This window comes from Bacillus rossius, chromosome 8 (assembly GCF_032445375.1).
Source record: "Bacillus rossius redtenbacheri isolate Brsri chromosome 8, Brsri_v3, whole genome shotgun sequence".
NCBI lineage: Eukaryota > Metazoa > Arthropoda > Insecta > Phasmatodea > Bacillidae > Bacillus > Bacillus rossius.
The window spans coordinates 50,932,844-50,956,504 of record NC_086336.1 but is presented as its reverse complement, the minus strand read 5'-3'; the positions used below and the strand labels follow the sequence as shown (position 1 = coordinate 50,956,504).

Below are 23,661 nucleotides of genomic sequence, written 5' to 3'. Positions count from 1 at the left end.
ATAAATCTGCAAAAACTTGGATGAGCACACGCATTTTGAGTGTGCTATCCTGGTCAAATTTGAGTAGGGCAAGCATCTGAGCATGTTAATCAACACAACAAGTCGTTTCGTTTGGGTGCACGTGGGCATAAGCGTACACAGAATTTAATTTGGGGGTGGCGGAATAAGGGGATGGAATCACTTTGTCAATTGTTTGCTTTCTAATTATTTTATTTTGTTGGTGGGAAAGATTTTTTTTTTTTAGGACATGTCTTCCCCCCCCCCCCCCCTCCATTTTCCCCCTCAGCGTTCGGCCCCACGTGTGGGGTGATTGACCCTCGACTAAAGAGGTCACGGTGTCACCAAGTATTTGGCTCCGAAGCAAGCACAAAAGGCTAACACGTGATGAATCGTGGATCGGTTCGAGGGAAAAGGATCAATAGTCGATTGTGCGAAAGGTAAAAGGATCCGCAAGAAGTTGCGTGGTGTGAGTTTGGCAACAAAATAAATGTGAGCCGTACGACATCACAAAAGATCAGAGTTAAACGTTTTATCGTTTTGAACATGCCAAATTTTTACGCATAAAATATCTTCATTCAGTAACAATAAGCTGAATGTGATTTATTTTTGCTAACACCTAAACGTCGTTGTTAGCAGTTGAATCTTTTAATTATATATGTTTTATATACATTTTTTGTGTGTTACGTAAATAATAAGTGTTCATAGCATTGGTAAATAAAAAATATTAAACTATTTAAATTGTAACCGTGCCTGTATTTTCAAAGTTCCATTTACTAATGAAATTTAAGTCCGGGCATCATGAGAGTAGCCAGGGTTTGTAGAAGGGCGGAGATATAAGAACAAATTTTTGATAGGGCTGTTTCAGGGTGTGTACCCCTTAGACATGACAGAGTTCCAGGGGTCCTCCCTCGGAATTTTTTTTAAAGATGCCTTAAACACATGTTTAGTCTATCTGATGACCCTTTAGTACCACTTAATAAACGTGGATCCGACTGCTCATGACTGGGATTTAGTGGCCATAAATTGAGACACAATTAGTCATTTCAAGCTGGTTAACGAACTGCCCTTGCGAAGCATGCATCCCCGCGAATAGGACATGACTGTGTAAATCGGTTCGGTTGAACACGCAAGCAAACTATTAGCCCGTACGTCAACCTTCAGCTGCCTCGAGCCACGCCGGGCATGAATGTTTGATTCGCTCTCGTGGAACTGCGGGCAGGGCACGTTCGTGGTGCCTGCTTGTTGAATACTGCACTAGCGCTTGTTCGAGCCGCCTCCGTGTGCCGGAGAAGGTGGCCTCTTTCAGCCACGACGTCGTCGGTGAAACGCCATTCACTTGGTTTTTCAGAGGGGGAAAAAGGGCATCCGTGATGTATAAGCCGACAACTAACGCGTCCGTCATCCGGCAGGCAGGCACAATAACTGATGCTGTTTCCGAAAAGTAAGGGATGCGTCCTTAACCCGAGGACCCTTTAGTTTCAAGACAGCATTCAGCGAGAAACTAGCCCTGAATGCATGGAGCTAGTAACTGCAAGAAGACGGCATGCTGTGACGTAGTTGAAGCCAACTTTTTAAACCTCGCCGCCACCACATTGTTCCGCTCAAAACATTGCGTAAATGGGAGTTTGATAACGTCCGATGATCTTTTAGTAAGTATGAATTAGAATCTCCGTCATTAAAAACAGTCTTCTTTCATTTAAAAAAAAAGTAATTTTATCTATTTCCACAATGCAAACATAACAGTTCAGGAAACATGAAGGAAAAAAAATGGCTTCACACACTTATGTACCTATTCATGCAGACGTGGTCACCCCCATGAGTGAAAGGATATCCGTATTCTTTCGTTGCTAACATGACCTGACTTTTCGGCTGTCATTTGTTTACGTTTACAAAATATTCACCATTACTTCACAGTTTTTGATGTGTAAACATCTAAGCTCTCGGTATAAAGCATTTGGTAGGAGTAATTTCGTGAAAATGGAACGGAAGTCGACGAACGGAAATTTGTCGCAAAGATGGCGGACCGACGTGTAGCAACATAATCCCGTATATAGTCACTTTCGTAAACATTAGGGTTCATACCAAACGCGTTGGTAGGCCGAATGAAAACTTATGATAGTAAAGCTATCCCGGAATATAGTTGAGTTTACTTTTTACTATGACTATTTTAGTTTAACAAGTTTTAAAATTCCTAAGAAAACTGACATTACAATGATTATAATACACATATTCTCCTTCTATATTACCAAGAGACCTATTATTACAGCGACAGAGCGCGTGCTTGGTAACCTCAAGGGGTGAGTTTCAAATCTCGTCACTTGAAAGTTTTTTTTTTTAATTTTTGAGATCATTAAACATAATTATTATTTTTTTATATTATAATCAGCTCAATATGGTTAAGGTTTGTTTGTTGGAAGTATTTACAGACCGATTTCAGTCTTTTAAGCAAAACAAATATACAAACAGATACTGAGTGTTATAAAATATGTTTTAAAATGTTTCCGGTTAATATTTTAGTAATTCCATAAAATTATACTTAACATGTGCGTAACCTTGAAAGTATTAATTTTTTAGTGACTTTTAAAACTATGGGCAGTATTTTAATAAAAATTTCTTAGGTCAAAGAAGGGGTTTAGGATTTTTTCAAGTGTTTTTCGCTTTTATCGGTGCCGTTTATGATAGTTATAATTTTAGTTGTTTTTTTTATGCAGTCATCTGCGGGTTATGGTGGCAAGAAACGTTTACGATTCAGGCAGCGAATTCTAGCGGTGGGCGCAAAAAGTGTGTGATTCGCGTCTAGAAATTTTGATATGTACTTGAAAAGCGAATATTTTATTGATCAGGTTATTTATCACGCTGAGCATTATTTTAAAGAATTATCCTTTAAATCTCGTGTCCGAGTTTCGTATTATAAGTTTATTTGAAACATGAAAACATGATAACACACGTATTTGCTCGTTACCGAGGTTAGATGTCTACACATCACTGCCGAGTACAATGGTCAATCACTTTTTTTTTCCTTCTAATTTTCATCCGTTTAAGTTATGGCAGTTATAGATACACACAAATGTGTGTCGACAGCTGCTGGCCTACAAAGCAACAGACTATCGTCACATGTTCACTAACAGACTTACAGTAAAGATAGTGCCACAAAACATTCGAACCCTACAAGGATGCATGATGTGTCACGAGTCACTCGTCTTTTACGAAAGGCTGCATCGGAGATTATGTAAGGATCATTACAACTATTCGGAAGAAATAAAAAAAGAAAGCCATAGGGACTGCCGACAGAAGTGAAAACTTAAAACTTTTGATAACTGTGTTCTATTTTTGAATTTTTGAATTAATTATAATCTGAATAATTAAAATTTCATAATTTGTAAATTGAAATTATTAACGTTCGTCAGGTTTTCACATCTATCGGCACTCCAAACAATAATTATATAAATTTCCATATAGTTTATTTACTAATCAAAGCATATGATGGACTGCACAAGCCCAGTACAAAATATCAATACAACGTAATTGAAATAATAATTAGTATACAATTATATTATTTATATTTTGTATTTGTATTTACATAGATGTAAAGGAACTTAATTTTCATTGTTAGCATCATTATCATCGTGAAGTCCAACAATACTCATTTCATTTGTATTTTCAATCATTTCATTATATTCTAAAAAAGATACGCAGCTAAAGAAGTTTTCACTTCAATAATTATCTAAATAAAAAATCGCTCAACGCGGCTAAAGAAGTTTTCACTTCAATTAAATCCTTTTGGATGCATTTTCCAATGGTCAATTAAGCTAAACGGTCCTTTAAGTAGGTATTCTAAAATACATGCGAGTTCGAACTTCACCATTCGAACTTAGAGCCGTGACCGAATTCGCCTCGAGTATTCGGAAGTGACTTTACGAGGGCAGTAAAAACTGCAAGTAAACAAACATGCGTACATCTCGCCGAGCACGACCAGGTAAAGAAACGTGGCCATTTTGTAAAGCGTTTTGTAGCTTATATTTTATATAACACTTAGGTAACTAACATAATCTTATAATCCTTTACACTTTATGATTTCCCAGTGCTAACATATTAAATATGAGGAAAAGGGGACTTAGTGCGTGGACGTTACACTTCAAACATCCGCTTGAACTATAAAACAAAATATTCAACAATTTACGTGAACGTTAAAACTAAACATAAAGTACACAATATAGTATGACACTGGAGGTTGACAATGAAAGAAAAAAAAAAAAAAAAACATGGCTATGAAAAAATTGCAAAGAGTCTTGCTTCATGTACAATAAATATATTTTATTAACTTATATTTAATATGTATACTTTATGTATAATATGCAAAGAGACATTACTTTATTCGTTATTCCGTTATTCTCCCTCCCACTTCTCTAATTCGCAATCGCTAGTCTAACTTTTCGTTACGCTCTCATGAGTCACCACCTCGACTTATCCAACAGACTGTAAAGATGTTTCTAACAGGTTTATAAGGAAGTTTAAACAAATACAGGCACATATAACGATAGTCAGTTTCAATACAAAAGTAGAAATATAAATAGACGGCATTAATTAATGTGTGTGTGTAATTGAGTGTTTGATTTTAATATTTCGGCTAAATGTTCTTGCTAGGATTACATTTATTTATTGAGGATACCAAGTTACGGATAGTGTTGTAAGAGAAGATGAAAGTTAAGACTAGTGTTGTGAACTGGCGAAAGTTAGTGAATAGCCCTTCAGAAATTGGCCCAATCTTCTTCACGAAGCGCTGTGGTAAATTGACGGTACTTTTGAAACGTTCCGTTTTTTCGTCCGCTACAAAGAATATCCCCCCCTCAAATGCATTCTCCATATGTTACATTCTCATCTCACCATATCTGTTCACCAAACTTCTCGAGCTGTAAAACGCCGCACGAGTGGCATGTATGTATGTATGCATTTCAATTAATGAATTGACGTTAAAAATATTTTTTGACAGAATATCAAACGCCAAATAAGTGTCCGTGGTAAAATTAACAGAAACAGCCCTTAAACACAGTTATTACGAGCGAAAGAAAATAACATGGGGTGTGAAACAGAGCCTAGAAAGGGTGTATTTGTGATGGTGAGGTGGAATGGTAGGCGTAACATTTGTTAAAAAAAAAAAAAAAAAAAAAAAAAAAGGTTCCAGGTGTTCAATACAAAAAAAAATTGTATTTTTAGAACAAAGTTTTTTTTTATATTTTCACTTTCTAAAAAGTACAGTTTAAAAATAAGATAAAAATTCTAGATATTTCCGACCTCAACATAATCTTAAAAATAAAACTCTAACACTGACTGACTAACAGACAACGCACAGCTTAAACTGGTTGCCCAGGAGTTCCTTATATAACGTAGGTGAGCACTAAGAAAGGATTTTTGAAAAATTAATCCCCTAATGTGGTTGAATAGGGGAAGGAAGTTAGGGAAATCCCATCTCAGCTGGACATCGCTCCGATAAACCACAGCGGGTTGCTCTGCAGAGCGCGTGCGGCGAGCCACAGCTGTGGGTCAGCGCAGGGTCACGGCTAACAGGTGAGGTCACGGCAACTTCCCGGCCGGGGGCGGGGTGCGGCAATGACCCCTCGCCCGGCCTTTCTTCGCGGATGCAGGCGGCGATATGGGTCCCCCGCCGGTCGATAGGGCGCGCGGCGTGGTCAGTCACGGGGCACAGCTTGGCTTCTCCCCGCCGATAAGCCAGCGGGCCGCGACCGTCACCCGCGTCGAGGCAACAATATCACATTCCAGAATACTTCGCGACTTTTGACGCGAATACGTCTTTAAAACTGCTTCCATGGTGGGAAGCAATTAAAAAAAAAAAAGAATGATAACAAACTCGGGGGATACATTTTGGTGTTAAAACTACACATATATCATCTACATCCAAAATTGAATCGCACCACCGGATGGCTAAAGGATCAAAGAATTTCGTTACTCCGAGTGAGGACTGTGACGAATCTCGCGCGGTGGAAGGGGATGCGCCGCAATTTTGAGGTCATTTTGCTGCGTTTAAAGGTTTCCATTTAGTATATAACTTTTGACTCGGAGAAGCTACGACTTTCGTTTGAGTTTCAATCGTCAGCTCTCGTCAAAATATATCGATTGCATGTGTAAAACATTAGTGTAAAATAGTTACAGTGAATATAAATGATGTTAAAATAAATAAATATATATATATATAATCAATAATATATAATGTTGGTCTATACACGACTTCTTAGTGGTCAAACATGATTAAAGCATATATAAAATAGCGTATTTTATATTTTGTATATAAAATATTACTTTTTACGTACACGTATTCACGTACAACACACGGCCGTGTCCATGACACAGCCACACCCCATTTTTTTCTTATCCCTAATTATTGGTTCCTGCCTTGCAGGTTTTGTTTTTAATTGCTAGTATTGTTTACCATGTATCTTTTTCTTTTATGCCTACCGCAAAAGTTATGTAACTGTTGGTAAGCATGTTACAAATAAAAAAAATAGGATCGACCATTTCTCACACCACGGTTATACTGGCTTTAGTCTACATATTACCACTCATTAATGAAACGATTACTTGCCTCATTCAAGCCTGTTACTACGAAACAGTCAAGTAAATAAATATAGTTTAAAAAACTAAAAAAACATGCTTTTAAAGAATATCAAACTAAAAAGTTAAAAATAAATATAGTTTAAAAAACTAAAGTAACATGTTTTTAAAGATTATCAAACTAAATAGTAAAAAATAATTTTAAAATTTAATTTATGACAATAGTATATAAGCAATACTAGTATAAATGAGAAAAAAGCTTGAGGCGCTTTGTGCCATATTTTTTTTATATTAAGCGCCCCATGCTTTTTTCTCATTTATACTAGTATTGCTTATATACTATTGTCATAAATTAAATTTTAAAATTAGTTTTTACTATTTAGTTTGATAATCTTTAAAAACATGTTTCTTAAGTTTTTTAAACTATATTTATTTTTAACTTTTTAGTTTGATATTCTTTAAAAGCATGTTTTTTTAGTTTTTTTAACTATATTTATTTTTACCTTTTTATATTGATATTCTTTAAAAGCATGTTTTTTAAGTTTTTTAAACTATATTTATGTATAATTATCATAGGGAAATGAGTTACCGACACTACCTAGATATTACCATTTGAGATAACTATTTGGAGTTGCAACGTCACAAAGAAATGGTAAAGTCTCTCCGAATCATTTACAGTTAGATGTATGGATATAATCTTAGAATTTACCGGAAAAAAAAAAAAAAAAACATTTTTTTTTTCGGTGTGGCCGGGAGTAGAACCCACGATCGCTGAATCCGATAGCTGACGTCACAGAAGTCGCGCGCCTTAGATCGCTCGGCTAACGAACGTAATGAAATTGGTGGGACATTTTACAGTGATCAGCCACTCACTCTTAGTCGAAAGAGTTACAGACGGACAGACAAACATACAGGTGAAGCTAATATAAAGCATGTAAAAACAAAATCACCCGCGATGTTGGTACCACTGCATTTTTCGTGGCAGTATTTTTCATCTAAGATAATTAATTTTATGTCACACTATATTAAAATTGAAGTTTGTGTTTTGTAGCACTACATGTTATATGTTACTTATAAAACAGGAAACATATTAAAAATGTTTTGCCGGACTAGTTTATGTCACAAAACTGTATTTCAAACACAAAATAGCTTATATGGTCTCATTTTGAAATTTAAAAAAAAAAAACAATTTCATAAAAAACTTGAGAAGTTAAAAAAAATTTGTACGACGGGTGAAGTCGAGTCTGAAGTCATAATTAGTGATTTTCGGGTGTGAGATCAGTGAAAAATCACTGAAACGTTAACTTCGTTTCGTCACTGGAAAAATCAGATTAGTTGCGATGATCCAGGTCGGGGAGTTCCGACTGATTTGCAATCGGAGTTGAACTCGAGAGTCTGTACTCCTGCGCAGACGAGCGGGTTACCGATAGTCCAACACTTCTTGACTGACCCTAGCCAACGAAGAATCGCGTGCACTTCCATCTTTTCAACGCTCAGCAATAATCGTTACTTCGATGCGTAAACGTCTATGTTGATAAATCACGCAGAATACAACATGTACTCGTTGGAAACCGTTACCCAGGGCATCTTTTTTTTTTTTTGGCGTTTCCTGAGAGGTAGGCAGCACGCAAGCGTTTTGTGAATTGTGGCGAGTATACCGGCAGGCGCGAGACACTGGTGTAATACAAAGTATTCGTAAAATAAGCTCCGTTTGGTCATTAAAAATAATAATATTGCGAGGAAAAAAATTTTTCCTGACGGTTTTAGTTTACTACATATCTACTTCACATTTTCACACAATCGCCATCCAGTTCAAAACACTTTACTTTAACCCCCTCTGCAAAGAAGTTCGCCGCCTGGGAATGGAACGGACGCCTCGGCCATAGGCAACATGCACTTCGTATACGCAATGCGTGTAGCCTACATACAGGTGCTTGGTAAACATCACAAAATACATAAGCAATCTCCGTACTCGTACTTGGGACGAAAAGGCCACATTTTGAAACGTGGGTAAAAAATTACAGCGTAAATTACAAAACTACGCAAGTCAACTGGTTTAATTTCCAGGTGGGTTAACTTCTATGCAGAGTGGTAAAAGAAAATGGTGCAACATTACAAAAAAATGCTTGGAAATAAATGGCGGTTATGTGAAAATGTAAAGTAGGTCTGTCAATAAAAACCTTTTCTCACGAGTTATTTTTTTTTAATGACCGAAGGAGATTACTTTTCTAATTTCCCTCAGTAGTATATGTTGGCCGGTTCGGCACCTGGGTTCTGGGTGTGGAGGCGAAGACACATTCCGCCATCTTGTATTATGACGTCACAGCGGCCATCTTAGATAACCTTGACCTTCTACATTGACCATGACCTTTAAATTTGCCAAAAATTGCCAAAAATGATTTCAAATTCCCCAAAATTTGCCCAAAATTCTCCAAAATTCAAAAATGGAAAGAAAAAAAAAGTTTCTTTGTTTCTGAAGACGGAAACAAATGCCAGTTTCCGAAACGTCACAACTGTTTTCGTCAGGAAACCCACTGTGTTCATCGGTGCTGTCGTATTCGTGTTGTCCATAATACCTGTTTATTTTCATCGTTGCGTTCGTATATAAGGTGAATATTTTTAACAGTGTACCGAAACTAGCCATCCACCGAGCTACAGACCAGACTGCTGGTTGCTAGTGGGCGTGCCTAGCTCTGAGGTCACGGTTACATTGGGTGAGTGTTATGACGAAAAGAGGAGATGACGCGCTCGTCAGACCAACCAGACAATGTGAATGAAGTGGAAGTGTTTGCGCTGTCGGCAACCGGCCCTTGCAGATTACGCGCGAACACGTCAGTGGTCGTTCAAACCAGTTTGATTTTTTGCATTTCGTTGTGACGTTCACGTGCCTGCTGTAGGTTAATCTAGTTTTCATAACAAAGTAGAAAAAATAATTAGTCTTGCATGTGCAAGCAAAAATTATATTTGAACGTTGTAGGTGTCACACTAAAATATTCACCAAACTTTATTAGTTGACTTAAAAAGCTCTTGGAAAGAGCATTTGATAACCTATTTTATCGTCTCTTGCAGCCAACAACCCATTAACACATTCGGTTTTTCTATTACTCATTAATAATTACTTAAATAACGGACTTGCCAGGAAATACGCTTCGCTGGTGGATAGAAGCAAGCTGATATCGGAACACGCCTGCACTGAAGCCACTATGTTCTGACAAACAAATCTGATCTGTTCTGACGGATTAATTTTCGTCAGAAGATGCATCCAGTGTAAACAATCCTCACCGCCTCACTTACCGCAGATCGCTCCAACATGATACGTCATTGCTCTGCGATCAGGCTTCCTCTCGGCCAATGAAACAGCGCTTACATGCACGTGAACTTCAAATTTGAGCAACGTTTCGCGCCTGTAACATTGCGAGGTTGTGTTTCCGGACATGTGTCCCTTGACTTAAATGCTTGTTTTAACCATTCCCTTCCACCCAATAAGATTTCATTCCCGGCAATTTCCCAACGTCCTGTATATATCATAGACCCGCTACGGTGCCAGAAACACGAGGGAAATATGTCTCAATGCATTTTCAACACACTTTCCCATTAATTTACGTAAATATGAACAATAAAATAGACGAATCATTTCACTGGTAAAATGACAATTTTTTTCTCTAAAGGAATTTTTTGTAGCCTGAAACAAGACGATGCCAACTATGCTATCAAAACTTATAGCGTAACGTCAAATGTTAAAATTACTCGCAAGTGTTATAGGCAATTATTTTCAAGGATGGATAGTGAATCATCTTGCCAGTAACATAACACAATGTAGATTTTTAGTTTTTGTGCTGCTGAAGAAAAAAAAAACTTTTTTTTTTCCATACGCTGCATACAATTGTGATAGTTCAACAAAAACAAGCCTCTGTCAGCTGTTTGATGTCGAACTCAAACTGCAGTGTTGGCAGCACAGATGAAGCTGGCTGTGACACGACTCTACATTACAGCATTCGACCGACCGAAGCTACGTCTCCGTAACAACTAGAGCGATCAGCGTTTGTATGTACGTATGTATGCATACATGCATGAATGTATGTATGTATTCAGGTAGGTATGGATGTAAGTACATAACATTGTCCGTCAATAACTTTCGAAATTTAGATTGGATTTTCATAAAATTTGGTAGGTCTGATTATCTATGTTTCGGATTATTTTGTCAGTAGGTTGTCGATTGCACTGTAATTATTAGTTATGGGGTGAAAATTTACAAAGGAACTCTTAAGCGGAACATCTTGAGGTACCTATCATTTCGGGCCGAACTAGTAGTACTGCTCGCATTAGAGAGGTCGTTGCTTCGAACACGGCTATCTGCACGCCAAGCGAATACTTTGTAGAATATTGGCGTCAAGCTATTAGGCCAGAAATTAAAGCTCGAATAATCTTTATATATATATATATTTCTTGTGTGCGTGTGTATATGTCACTGAACTCCTCCTAGACGGCTGGACAGATTTTGATGAAATTTTTTGTGTGAGTTCACGGGGATTCGAGGATGGTTTAGATTCACAATTTGGTCCACTGGAAAATGTTTATTCAATTAATTTTTTATTTATAAATTGTTGTTGATCTTTGAATGGTTTAGGTTTACAATATATATATATATGTGTGTTGTGTATTTATTTATGTGTTGTTAATCTTTGGATGGATTTTATGAATTGTTGTTATTACGTTAAAATTAAAATATAATTGGTTATTGAGATTATTATATTATTATTTATTGAAATAACATTTTAAAGTGTAATTAAAAATATAGGTGCAAATTTGTGAGGTGTAGTATTGAAGTGAGTATTTTACATGATTTTTCGTGATTTTAATTATGTATACACGTGAATTCAATACCAATCAACTTAACCTCCAAATTTAAATTGTCAGTTCTCATTTTATTCTACACATTAAAATTGTGCAAAATATGTAAGGTGCAGTATCAAAGTGAATATTTAACACGATTTTTCATTACTTTTAATTATGTATAGACGTGCATTCAATAACAATCAACTTAACCTACAATTTTAAATTGTTAGTTCTCATTTTATTCTATGCAACTTATGACGTATTGATGTCTCTTTGAAAATTAAAATATAAGTTTGTAAAATAAATTATAACATTATAACATTTATAGTATCTTATAGTAATTATAGTAATTTCAGTTCGACCCGGAAGATGACGCTGCGATTAGATTCAGGGAAATTTCCTGTAAATTTTCGAATTTAAAACGTTTGAACAGAACAACGTCGGTTGGGTCCGCTAGTAAAATTATAAAAATTGAATGTTTACCTACTACATCAGCAGTACGTCCGTATCACGGGACTAAGGCTGGGTTCAGAATTTAAAAAGAAAAAGAAAAGCTAGTGCATAGAGGCAATGCATCCGACTGCACCCGACCTGTGCAGGCAATGTTTACAATTGAAATCTTACTATTAATTTTAGCTAGTGAAAAAAAAACGCGATGTATCCGACATCTGTTGGTAGTGTTAATAAAGAACAATATCAATTACCAAATGGTAGGGACCGGAAAAATTCGCGGATTCAATGACCTATAGAATAGCCTCCAATATCCTCTGCATTTTTCAAGTAAACACGCGTGTTCATTGGGTACTAAATTGTGAGACGTCTCCACTGGGTAGCTTGTGATTCGACACTTCATTGGTCGATAGTCTCTCATTGGCCCAGAGAGCTCCAGTTAAACTGCGAGCCAATAGCAGAACCAGCAGAATTGTACACATGCTTGAATTTCAGCCTATCACGAAATGAATAGGCGAATTTTTCCGGTCTCTACCAAATGGTTATCCCATGACTTCTGACCAGCACTCTGTAAACACAGGTCTTCCACATATAAATTAATTTTGGGTAAAGTCAAATTTTTAGTTAACAATTATTCTAACCACACATACAATTTTTGTATGTGAATTTGTCACTTTGGCTTTTTATTTGTATCAATTTAGTTTTGAATAAGGAAATCACCTGAGAAATATTGCAATATCTAGACAATTTCTTGCCGTAACATGGTTGATAACTACAAACAGTTCTAGAGTCTTCTCTCACTGGCTGTCGCCATGAGACCCTAAGGCCCGTTCCACAATGACACGGAAACGGATACGGATCACGTAAACGGAGACGGATCTCACGGAACATGAGTTCCTACAACAGCACGCAGACAGAAACGGACCCGTACGGATTAGCTCGGCGATGCTGAGCTCTTCCGTTTACGTTGCTCCGTGCGACCAATAGAAGCCGAGTACTTGGTTGCGGTGGTAGCCATACGTTACGTTGAAAAGTGTTTCACGTACAAGAAAATCCAGTGCACTGTTATTACTTTGTCGTTTATTTTTATTGTGTATGAAATTTCTGCCCGTGCTATGGTCTCGAGGGATAATAGGTATATATTTTTTATTAAATTAATATTTAGTAACCTTGAACTGCATTGGTTGCTATTTGTTACGTTTCCGTGCTCTGTGAAAGCAGTAGACGCGATAGTGAAATATTCCGAGAGATGCGTCTCAGTTGCTTGTAGAAAAGGGCCTAACAGAAATAAAATATATCAATTTACTTTCTATACACAACGACCAAACAATGCGTAGCTGTGAATCAATGAGTTTGAAAACATGGCGGCCAAGTATTGTGCAGACGACCTACCATTACTATTTTTTTTTTCTTCAATTGTAAACTCAGCTTAAGTTTAGCGTTTTTTTCACTAATGGCAGGGCAGTGGGCCTGCGACAGCGAGATGACCTTCTAAGGTCGGCCGGTCTCCATCCATCAAAGCCATTATCGACTCCCGCGCTCTACATATTATCGACCCTGGGTCCTCGTGTTTGTTGCCGGGCGCGGTCACCTGGCAACGCTGGCGATGCTAACACACATCGAAACGCGACACCGCGACCAAAAATGTTTTTTTTTTTTTTTAATACAGGAAGGAACATCCTGACATTTAGCATAAGTATGTTTCGCTACTTCTAACTTCCTTTCAACTTCACACGATCAGACACAGCACAGCACGGTCACCAGGGAGAAAAATAACAACTGTTACATCATTTGTCTGTATCATATGACCTGAGATCAACACCCACCCTCTCACAAACACCAACTTTTCATATCCTACCAGAAGTTCAACGATTTTGCCAACTATTAAGACATTAGAAAATTAGTCTGCAGGATATTTTTTTCTTTTTAATTTTTGTTCCATGCCTGTACCGCCATTTTTTCGAATCTGCTGATTCACAACCACGCATTGTTTGGTAGTATATATAGGAGGTAAATGAATATATTTTATTTCTGTTAAGCCCGTTCTATAATGGCTCGGGGACGGAGAAGAATCACGTAAACCGAGACGGGTCTCCAGGAACATATCACTATCGCGTCTGCTGCCTCCACAATGCACGGAAACGTAACAAATGGCAACCAATGAGATTGCATTTCAAGGTTACGAAATGTTAATTTAATTTAAAATATATCGTGCTTCCAGATCATAGCATTGGCAGAATTTTCATACATAATAAAAAAAAACACAGTTTCTCGGTCAGACAGTGGTGTTTGACAGTTTGAAATATCTAACCAGGAATTTAAAAAAAATATATGTAAAACAGACAAATGCCTGCTAAACTGTTAAAAAATTTCCACCTTATAGTAACTAACACTGGTTACAATTTTTCCAGGGATCTTTACGGATATTTTCGTTGGTTAATATGAAGGCCTACTGCGCTTACTTACTTTGAAAATGAACTCACAATAATCATCTCGGAGGAACGTCTACCGAAAATAACACTAGTCTTTCTTCCACGCACATATTTCCCCTGTTTAAAACGGAACACAGAACTCGGAAGTCGGCGAACGTTTTACGAACATTCACTTATGTGCAACTACGAAGAGCTCTTGGTTTATTTCAACGCGCATTCTTCGTTGAAAAAGACTGCAAATTTGTCTTCAATCTCTCACACGAAGGACCGTAAAATATAAGTATCTAATATATTGTTTCGTTTCTTTGTTCGGTATCAATACTGTGTTGGGTGGTTTACTCGTAAGGGTTGCGGTTTAAAGGGTTGATCATGTAGGTTAAGAAGTTATGAAGATGGCGTGTTCAGTCTTTGCCATGTTACCTTCTTCGCAATGGAGAAGCATGCATTAAAATATTTCCATGGAATTACACCATTGCTGTTTTTATAACTGTGTGTCATAGAAGAACCACAAGAATGAACCAGAAAGATGAATAAATACATAAGCACACATAAAACCAGCCGAAAATCAGACGCTGTCAAATATTAAACACACGGACAGCACACACAGAATTACGTGGAAGGAATTAATCGGAAAATATATCACAGCACAGACAACAAACAGTGGGCTGAAAGCAACAAGACAGTCGTAACAAGAACAGAAAATGCAGACAAACAAAAACCCTGTACAACACGGCGACAAACAGGCGAACCCAACGATGTTACAAAACAAACACAACAATGACGGCACATACGAGCACAGCAGGCTTCTAAGGCGAACAGTAGCGACGTTTCGGGAACTGACATTTTTTCCCGTCATCAGGCACAAACAGACATGGGTAATGCTTAAAGTCAAAATGAGAACTACTCGCTACCCCTCTTGTCCATATGCACAGTGAAACAATTCCAGATTATAATGAATTTTTAACGCCACTTCGTGGTCGATGTGTTGTTAACATCATTGTTTAACAACACTCATTTCATGATGGCATTATTATTATTATTATTATTATTCCTAGTGGTATAATTTTAAGCTAGTAACCAAATATCTAGCTAACCAGCTGGCTTGAAATTAAGAACAAAACATCCACTCCATACATTAATATCTCCACGGGGTTGATTGATGGACTTCACGAGGCAACGCTAACTGCGACAAGACCTCGTGGGTGACGAGTTGCTCGTAACAATGACTTGCCCTCATACACGCGCCCTTGCCACCATGTTGGACCCGAGCCAAAGCACTGCTCCCCAAATGCGCCCGAGGATGAGCCTGAGGAAGAATGATGCTCAGTTACGCCAATTCCTTGGAGGACTGTGGCCTCTCAGTCCAGTTTCTAGGTTAGATATCGAGGAATATTTGGCGTCCTTACTAGTTACATTCATACGCCTAAAGGAAGGTGGGACATCAGCTGTACCTGTTTCAGCCGTGAGAACTGTGCAAGACGTACTGAGCTCTCAGAATTGTCAAATATATACATATTTTCCTCAATTTTCAAGCTAAGAGCCAGAATTCCCTACAGTTTAATTTAATGCCAGTCAACTGAATAGTAAAATTTACAGACAAAAAAAAAGTATTATTTAAATAAAGTAAATGAACGTTTACAGCCAAACTTCAGGAGAGTGAAATAATTCTGCCTTTAATGAAATGACCAATTTTTCGATGACAAACCCTACTTTATTTTCATTTACGAAGAATGCAGACGTTCGTATTTTCAGATTATGTTTACAAAAACTGCGGCTAATTTAGATTGCTAGCTGTATTTTTTTTATTTCTACGTTTAAAGAACATGTAGAGGAAGGCAGAAAAAAATTATTTGACTATTCTAGGAAAAGCGAAGTCTCTGTGATGGGCTCATTCAATGTTTAAAAACTTCTCTGGTTGAAACATTAACTTCAGGCGTGCACAACCAATAGTTTCCTATGCAATAAGTCTGGCATGGGGAAGCTTCAGTTGTGTCATTGAAACAAGTGAATAACCAGTAAGGCATGATTTGAATAGGAATAATGAAAGTAAAAAAAAAAAGCTATCCAGCCTCATAACTAGAGAATCCATTCTAGCCATGTCCGGATAAGAAACAAATTCCGGGTAATCGAAGTGAACCGTTGTATTTTTTTTTTAATGATAAAGTAAACCATATCTAAAAGTCAAAACTCTACGATAGGGAAACTAGAATCTCGATTTTGGGCATGAAACAGAATGCAGACGTTGGTTTTATTTGCGTGATAAACATGGGAAAACTTCGATCTCTTAGTTCAACAGGGAAAAAATACAATTCCGAAGGCTGCGGCTGGCTAGGTGCTCGTCTTATCACGTCTTATCTTAACATGTCACGCTCCAGAACCAAAGAAAGGTTCGACGCACCCACTTTGTTAGTAAAGTGAATCGATCTGGAATCGATTCCGCTGCTGGCTGGTCTTTTCATCTCAATACTTAATGCACACAGTATGCAACAGTATTAAACGGTTTACGATCTGGGTTCGAGTCACGGGTAAGGCATGGGTGTTAATCTACGTACGGATATTTGATTTAGGATATGATAAAAGGCTTCGATTAAGAAAATACATCTAGTGCTGGTTGTGGTCGGAAGCCGATAACCATTCCACCAATTAAAAAAAAATTCATAACTGATTAACCTCCCACAACACTTTCAGGTTTTTTCTATCTAGTTCTAGAAAAACCTCACGAGTACGACCAAATTTAAAAAAAATATGAAGTACGTTTAATGCTTAGTTAGGCCAGGTAACGAATTTGAGTAGATACTCATGAAAGATGAAGAGTTTCTGTGCAAGTTTTGAAAATAAATTACTAAAATGTTTCCAACGAGTTTCAGGGCATTGCAATTTAGTGTTTGACCAGTGTGTTAATTTCACGAAAACGGCTCACCTGAGTGTGTTCCAATATATCGACCTTGTTTTCCTTGTTTTTGATGCACTTGTTAACAGTACTCCATGAAAAGATTGGATACAGTTTAGCGTATCCATATCACAGGAATAATATGCGTGAAATCAATTTAATTAATGAAGGGGAACAATATTTCTAGCTATGTTTTTTATAGGTACAAGATTTTTTTATTTAAAACATTCCTAACAGATTTGTTGCTTGCTAAGTGGTATAAAGTGTAGGATATTTTCACAATGATAATAATAATTTTAAGGGTGCATAATTTCCTCGGTAACAAGTTATCCTTTTAGAAATAAGAGAAAAATATTTTGGTCTTATTTTCTTGTAAGCAATCACCTGCTGAACTTTGGGTGCTCGTAAATAGCCCAATAGTTTATTCGTATGTTTGTGTGTGTGCAAGAGCTTGGACCCGATTGAGATAGCATATTCAGGATCCATCTCAAACAGGTAGGGCTTTTGAACGTCGGGTAGTGAAACGTTTATTACGTGTAATATTGTGAAATGCATGTGAAGTAGAGAAAATAAGTTGTATACGTATTGACTAAAACAAGATCTTCAATAAAATAAAGAGACTTAAAGGTGATGAAAATGGTAACCTAATGTATCATTTAAAATATAATTGTATGCACCCCTTTATTTGTAATAAAATTTGCTCACCTCAACAACTGCATGTGTTTGGTAGTAGATTATGATTTATGTATAATTAACATTAAAAAAAATGTACTTCTCTTTGACAGCGAAGTCACCACAGTCAAAAACAGTAATCTAAGAACACTGTGGGGGAAATTAGGAAAGGAATAAGGAACCAGCCATAGCCCATTTTTCTGCATATCTTCTAGAAACTATGCAAAAACAAAGAGTATGATGTCCAGTACAGAATTCGAACCTCGGGTTCTCCAGAATATTTTACTGTCACGGTATATCGTTCTGTTTGGAATTTTTTCCAACACCAGTGATGTTTTGAAACTTTGAGTACCATTGGTTTATAGTCATCAAAAATATTGTATACACGACCATCACGTCTTCCTGCAGAAAATTGTGTTCCGTGACTCATATTGTTACGATTTACAGCGGGTTCGTAAAGGATAGCCCAATTAAAGATTTTATTACACACACAGTTTTATTGATAGCTACTAATTATGTCACTTACAATTAATCTTCTAAAATGGCAAATAATCAATTGCATTTAAAAATAATGTTGCTTCACCAGTCACTCGTTTTTACAATCCACACACCTCGCTGTGCCGCACCTCTGGCACAACTCTCGCCGCAGCACCCCTCGTGGATATCTGCCGCGGGACTCCGCCGCCGCCGACGCACTTGCCTTCGCCGAGATCCCACTCGACGCCTCGCTCGGAACTTCGCTCGGGACTCCGCCGCGCCCGCGACACTATTGCCCGGAAGCTTCGCCGCGGGAAGGCTCCCGCCTGAACTCTCTCTCTCTCTCTCCACTCAGACTCACTCTCTCGACGACGCCGTCCTCGTTTTATCTATCAACCGCAACTTCCAGAACTCGCGAGCGCGGCCGGGGCCAGTCGCGTCATTCCGCGCCGACCCGACAGCAGAAATCTCTCGAAACACGTGTCGGCGGCTCGCGTAACTCCTCAGATGTCAGGTTTCAGTTACGTGTAAAAGGCATGGCGCCGCGCGAGGAGTGGTGGGAAGGAGGGGGGAAAGCGACAATCCTTGTTATCTTCCAGGCGCGCGCGACGCATATTATGTTGCGGCAGTCGCCAGCCAGCTCTGCACCTGCACGTGTCCCGGCCTTGGTCACATTCGTAACAATATGTTAATCGAAATAAGAAGTAATTTGCTTTGAATTTAGTTAATCGTGCACTTTTTTTTCACCCTCTTCCCTTTTCTGGGTGGTATTGCCGTGGACGGAAGTGTACGATAATTTCACTGGTTTTGTAGTCGACAACTCACTAGCTTTATGCATTTATGCAAAGTTTAATCTCTCTCTCTCCCTCCCTCCCCCCTTCACCAAATGTAAGATGACGCTTGACGAATGTTTCGTTTCGGATTAGTAAAGTTGTATCAACGCAACTTAAAAATATACGAGCTGTCACGATTATGTCAAGTGACTAACTGACTACTAAATAATAGCACGTGCAACTACAATAAATTGACGTTCGTGCATTTACTATGAGACTTTAGAAGGTAGCACTTTAATTTTATTACTTGACTAGCGACGAAAGCTCTTTCTGCGTACGTACCTTCAATAATTGTAATGTTATATAATGAGAATTTTCAACTCCAAAAACACTTCAAAAATGAAATTTCAGCAAGTTTAAAATTCACGTATATTTATATTGTAGGTATTCTCTATTTGGAAGTCACGAGTTGACTGTAAATGTTGCCCCGTGTGTGGATGCTCTGTTGCTCAAATCGCCGATATCACCGATATTGCCACGTGTGTGAACGGCGTAAGGGTCTAAACACATTCACTAAGCACATATTCGAGCGCAGACCTCTCTCTCTCTCTCTCTTCCACGATAACTTGACAACGTAGATATTTATGGACCATTTTAATTGCAACAAAGCAATAGTGCAGAGAGGGTCATAGAGTCCGCTGTTGCAGATTTAATAGTTAATATTTCAAAACGTCCTATAAACCCAATTTAGCAATATGATTTTTAAGAAATTGTTTGAACGTAACTCCACAAAACTAGCCATATACAACTCTAAAGCCATGTTTTAGCATATAGGAACATATTATTTCGATGAACTTTGCTTTGATTGTGAAAACTCGGAAAGTTCTGCAGCGAGTGAATGAAGTTGTGATCCCGCCAAAGAGCTACTACAAGCTATACATAACCTTCGCACGTAACGCCAAGAAAACCACTGTCATTTTATCAAGCACACAAATCGTAAGACGTCACCAACTGCAAAGCAGCAGAAAACATTTTTTTTTTTTTTTCCCATTGGGTTCCTTTCAATAATTAATGTTTCATCGTGAAGACCCGTGAAACGCTCAATAATTCGATATAAAAAGTATTTAATTTGATTTCACTGTGTGAAAGATAAACTAGTGAAAAAAGGTAATTGGTGCAATGTAAATAAAATTCAAACCTGGAATACACTTAACTAACATCTGCATTGAATTCAGATGTAGAGTCGGAAACGCGTCTTGAGTAGAAAAAAAAAACGTGGTCAAGTAACTTTCCGTTTGTCGCGTTGTTAGATGAACCCGGCCCCAAGGCCGGCGCGTCCGTACAGGCGAACTAGGCAACCGCCTAGGGCGCCAAGTATCTGGGGGCGGCGCAGCACGACACATAACAGCTCATATCATATGTTTAACGATTAATGAAACTAGATGAAAATGGATTTTTGTAACAGTTTGGAATGTTTATATTGATATAAGTAATTATTTAAAGTCCACGGTGACCTGTTTATGATTTGTAATAAGTAAAAAAGCAAAAAAAAAAACACAAGCCTGCTTACATTTGATTGTTGACAAAATCTTAGGCTTACGTGATGTTTTTCGAGGTAAGGAAATTTATTTTGGGGTGTCCGGCGGGGGGGCAAAAAGGTTTTTCGCCTAGGGCGCCAATTTACCTTGCACCGGCCCTGCCCGACCCGGCAACGAAGGTGAGGAAATGTCGACTGCTCTGACCTGCGTCAGCCGGCTCCTTTGCGCTCCATAACCGTTGCCGCGCGGTGTCACGCCAGCGCCGAACAGCTGGGCACAGCGACGCGCCCTGGACGGCAGGCAGCCAACTTCTGAGCCGCGCACGGCGCGTCGGCGGCGCGACGAGGCGCAAGCTGCGCCTGCGCGCATGCGCTAGCCACGCGCGTTTCTCCCGTAAACCCGTGGCGCAACAACTAAATTTCCAAAAGGGGGGGGGGGGGGCATATACCTTTTTATAAAGAATCATCGATCCCCCCTATTGAATCGGCGAGGGGGGTCCGGGGGTCCTCCCCCGGGAAAATTTGTATTTCAAGGTGGAAAATGGTGATTTAAAGCAGTTTTATTATCTAAAAATTGATTACACAGCACTTTCTTTGCCCCCGTTTGCCCCCACTTTAAGGTTTCAGAGGGGGGGCAAAATACCCTTGCCCCCCCCCCCCCGCCCTGTTGTTGCGCCCCTGTACAGAACCTATCGTGCACGCATACTTGACACCATTTTGTACGTGTTAAATTCAAGTTTAGAAATATGTGTGTGTGTGTGTGTGTGTGTGTGTGACGTAGGCGGACGACCACAAAACGACGGGAAATCAAATTATACACGTGGCTAAATGGTACTTGTTCAATATGCTATGCATTTAAAATTCAAATCTTCAACGTGTTGATTTTGGTCAACAGAGAGAAAATAAAAAGGCGGAGGAGAAAAAAAAACCGAACATACACGAATGTAGTCTGGGAATGGACTGGTGTGTATTGGGTGGGAAAGCCTACCTTTCACAGACGAGAGAGCCAAACGTCCAATCGTGCATCTTCGTGGGGGGGGGGTTGTTCATTGCAAATATTTTTAATGTAGCTATACTTACCTAATATAACCAACCATCCACAATGTTTTAAAGTATTTGTAATGTAGCTAACCTATCCTAATCGACCGCAAAATTCAATGCCACACCGGTTTATACAATGTACAATGAGATAGAACGGAAAGCGAGTATGAACTTCAGGTGTGGCTCTCTCGTCTGTGAAAATAAGGCTTCTCGTATTGGGCGTCTTCGATGTCTCGATGTAAATTCAGAGATTAAGAAACTATCCGGTCATAATCTCTGTGTAAATATTCGTAGAGGCAGGCGTTTTTCGCGACAAAAATATGCACACCTATCAGACTGCAACAAGGTGTACCCACACCAGCAGTTTCTTCCTTGTGATTGGCGGCCGTCTGCGAAAGAAAAGTTGCCTTATTTGACCAAGCCACTCAGGATGTGTTTGCTTTCGCACTGAATTCCTGTGATTGTAGTTGTAACAATAGGCACGTACCTCAAAGACTCACACCCAATCACAAAACACTGATGTGCTACAGTGTTTAAACTTTCAGTTAGCCTCGGAATCTTTTCACGAAATGTGGATGCCCCTAAAAATACGTGACATAGAAACGGAGTTAAGATGTTAATATTTGTGAAAATTTTAAATTAACAGCATTTGTGTGATAAGAGTTTTTTTTTTATTGTATCTCAATGTTTATTTTAGGTTTTCCGTTTGTATTGCAAGTGTAGTTATTTACATGTTCGTGCGCATTGGTGGAAGTGAATTATTGAAGTTTTATAATTATTGACAACTAAACAAATATTCAAATAAAATTAATAATAAAATAAGTGGACAGGACTTTATTTAAATACTTTTACCACCAGGGAAGGACTGCAAAATTTTCATTAGCTCATCAACGTTTTAAAGCACAAAAATCTACATCATTGGTTCTTTCCGAGAGTTGTGTGCAGAATGAGGAAATTAAGGATGTACCTAATTTTGATTGCTACCACAACTTTTCTCATAGAACGGCATTGACAGCTCACATGAATTTCACTTAAAAACAGATAAATACACTGTGAAAATGTAACAGCAGTGACAAGGTGTAATGTAGATAGGGGGCAAACCATTCTTCTTGTGGCTGTGTATATATCACCAAAAAAAAAAAAAGAGAGAATGAGTGAAATAATTGATTTTCTACACAATATTCATCTTAAATGTAGGCCATACTTTATTAACCAAAATTGAGAGGTAGAAAACAAAATAAAAAATCACACTGAGCAGTGATTTCAATGTAAAGTTTGCCTAGCCAGAAGCACAGCCACTGATTGTCATCTTGGATGACAAATTAAAATTGCAAATGAATAATGATGAACAATATTTACTTCCAAGATCCTGAAAAACTATTGATGCAGTATTTTGAAGATATTTAGATGAACTCAATAATTTATATTTTGGATCATATTTTAAACATAATAAACCCATTATTTAATTTTTATACATGTACAATAGTGAATAAAATAACCAGTATTTTCAACATATAAAACCTTTTGTTTCAAATATTTGTTCATCCTACAATTTCCTATGCCTCTATCTGTGAAGTTTCACTTTTAAAGTGCATGATGCCGATGCACCTATTTTTTCATCACTGGGCACTTACTGTCTCTCCGTGGCCCTTTTAACTAAGTGATCAGCAACTTTATCACTCAGTGAGGTACTAAGACAGAAATAAAGACATACAAACACCAGTACTTTTCCTAGTGAACTCTGGTGGAAGTAAAATATACATTCACAAAGGAGTTGTACTGATAAATTATAATCGTGGCAGATGTTGCATTGGGTCGATTTGTTTGTACGTAACTTTACATAGTTTTTTTATGATGGTCTGAGAAGGGGTGAAAGTCTTGAGCAACAGGTATGTTGATGTTCAGAAATCTCATAGTTCTTAGTATGTCTTGTGTTTCACTTCAGATGCAGAAAGCATTCACTTGCTGCACTTTCAATGTACTAAA

The 23,661-nt window shown here is 38.1% G+C and overlaps 1 protein-coding gene across 1 annotated transcript in view; it reads right to left on the bottom strand.

The window, feature by feature from the left end:
• Positions 1-20,892, bottom strand: part of LOC134534910 (osmotic avoidance abnormal protein 3) — a 79,696-nt gene extending 58,804 nt beyond the window's left edge. Inside the window, exon 1 of the mRNA XM_063373597.1 lies at positions 20,840-20,892. The gene's annotated coding sequence lies outside the window, so the exon portion shown is untranslated. The remainder of the gene's footprint in view (positions 1-20,839) is intronic.
• Between the last annotated feature and the right edge of the window lie 2,769 nt (positions 20,893-23,661).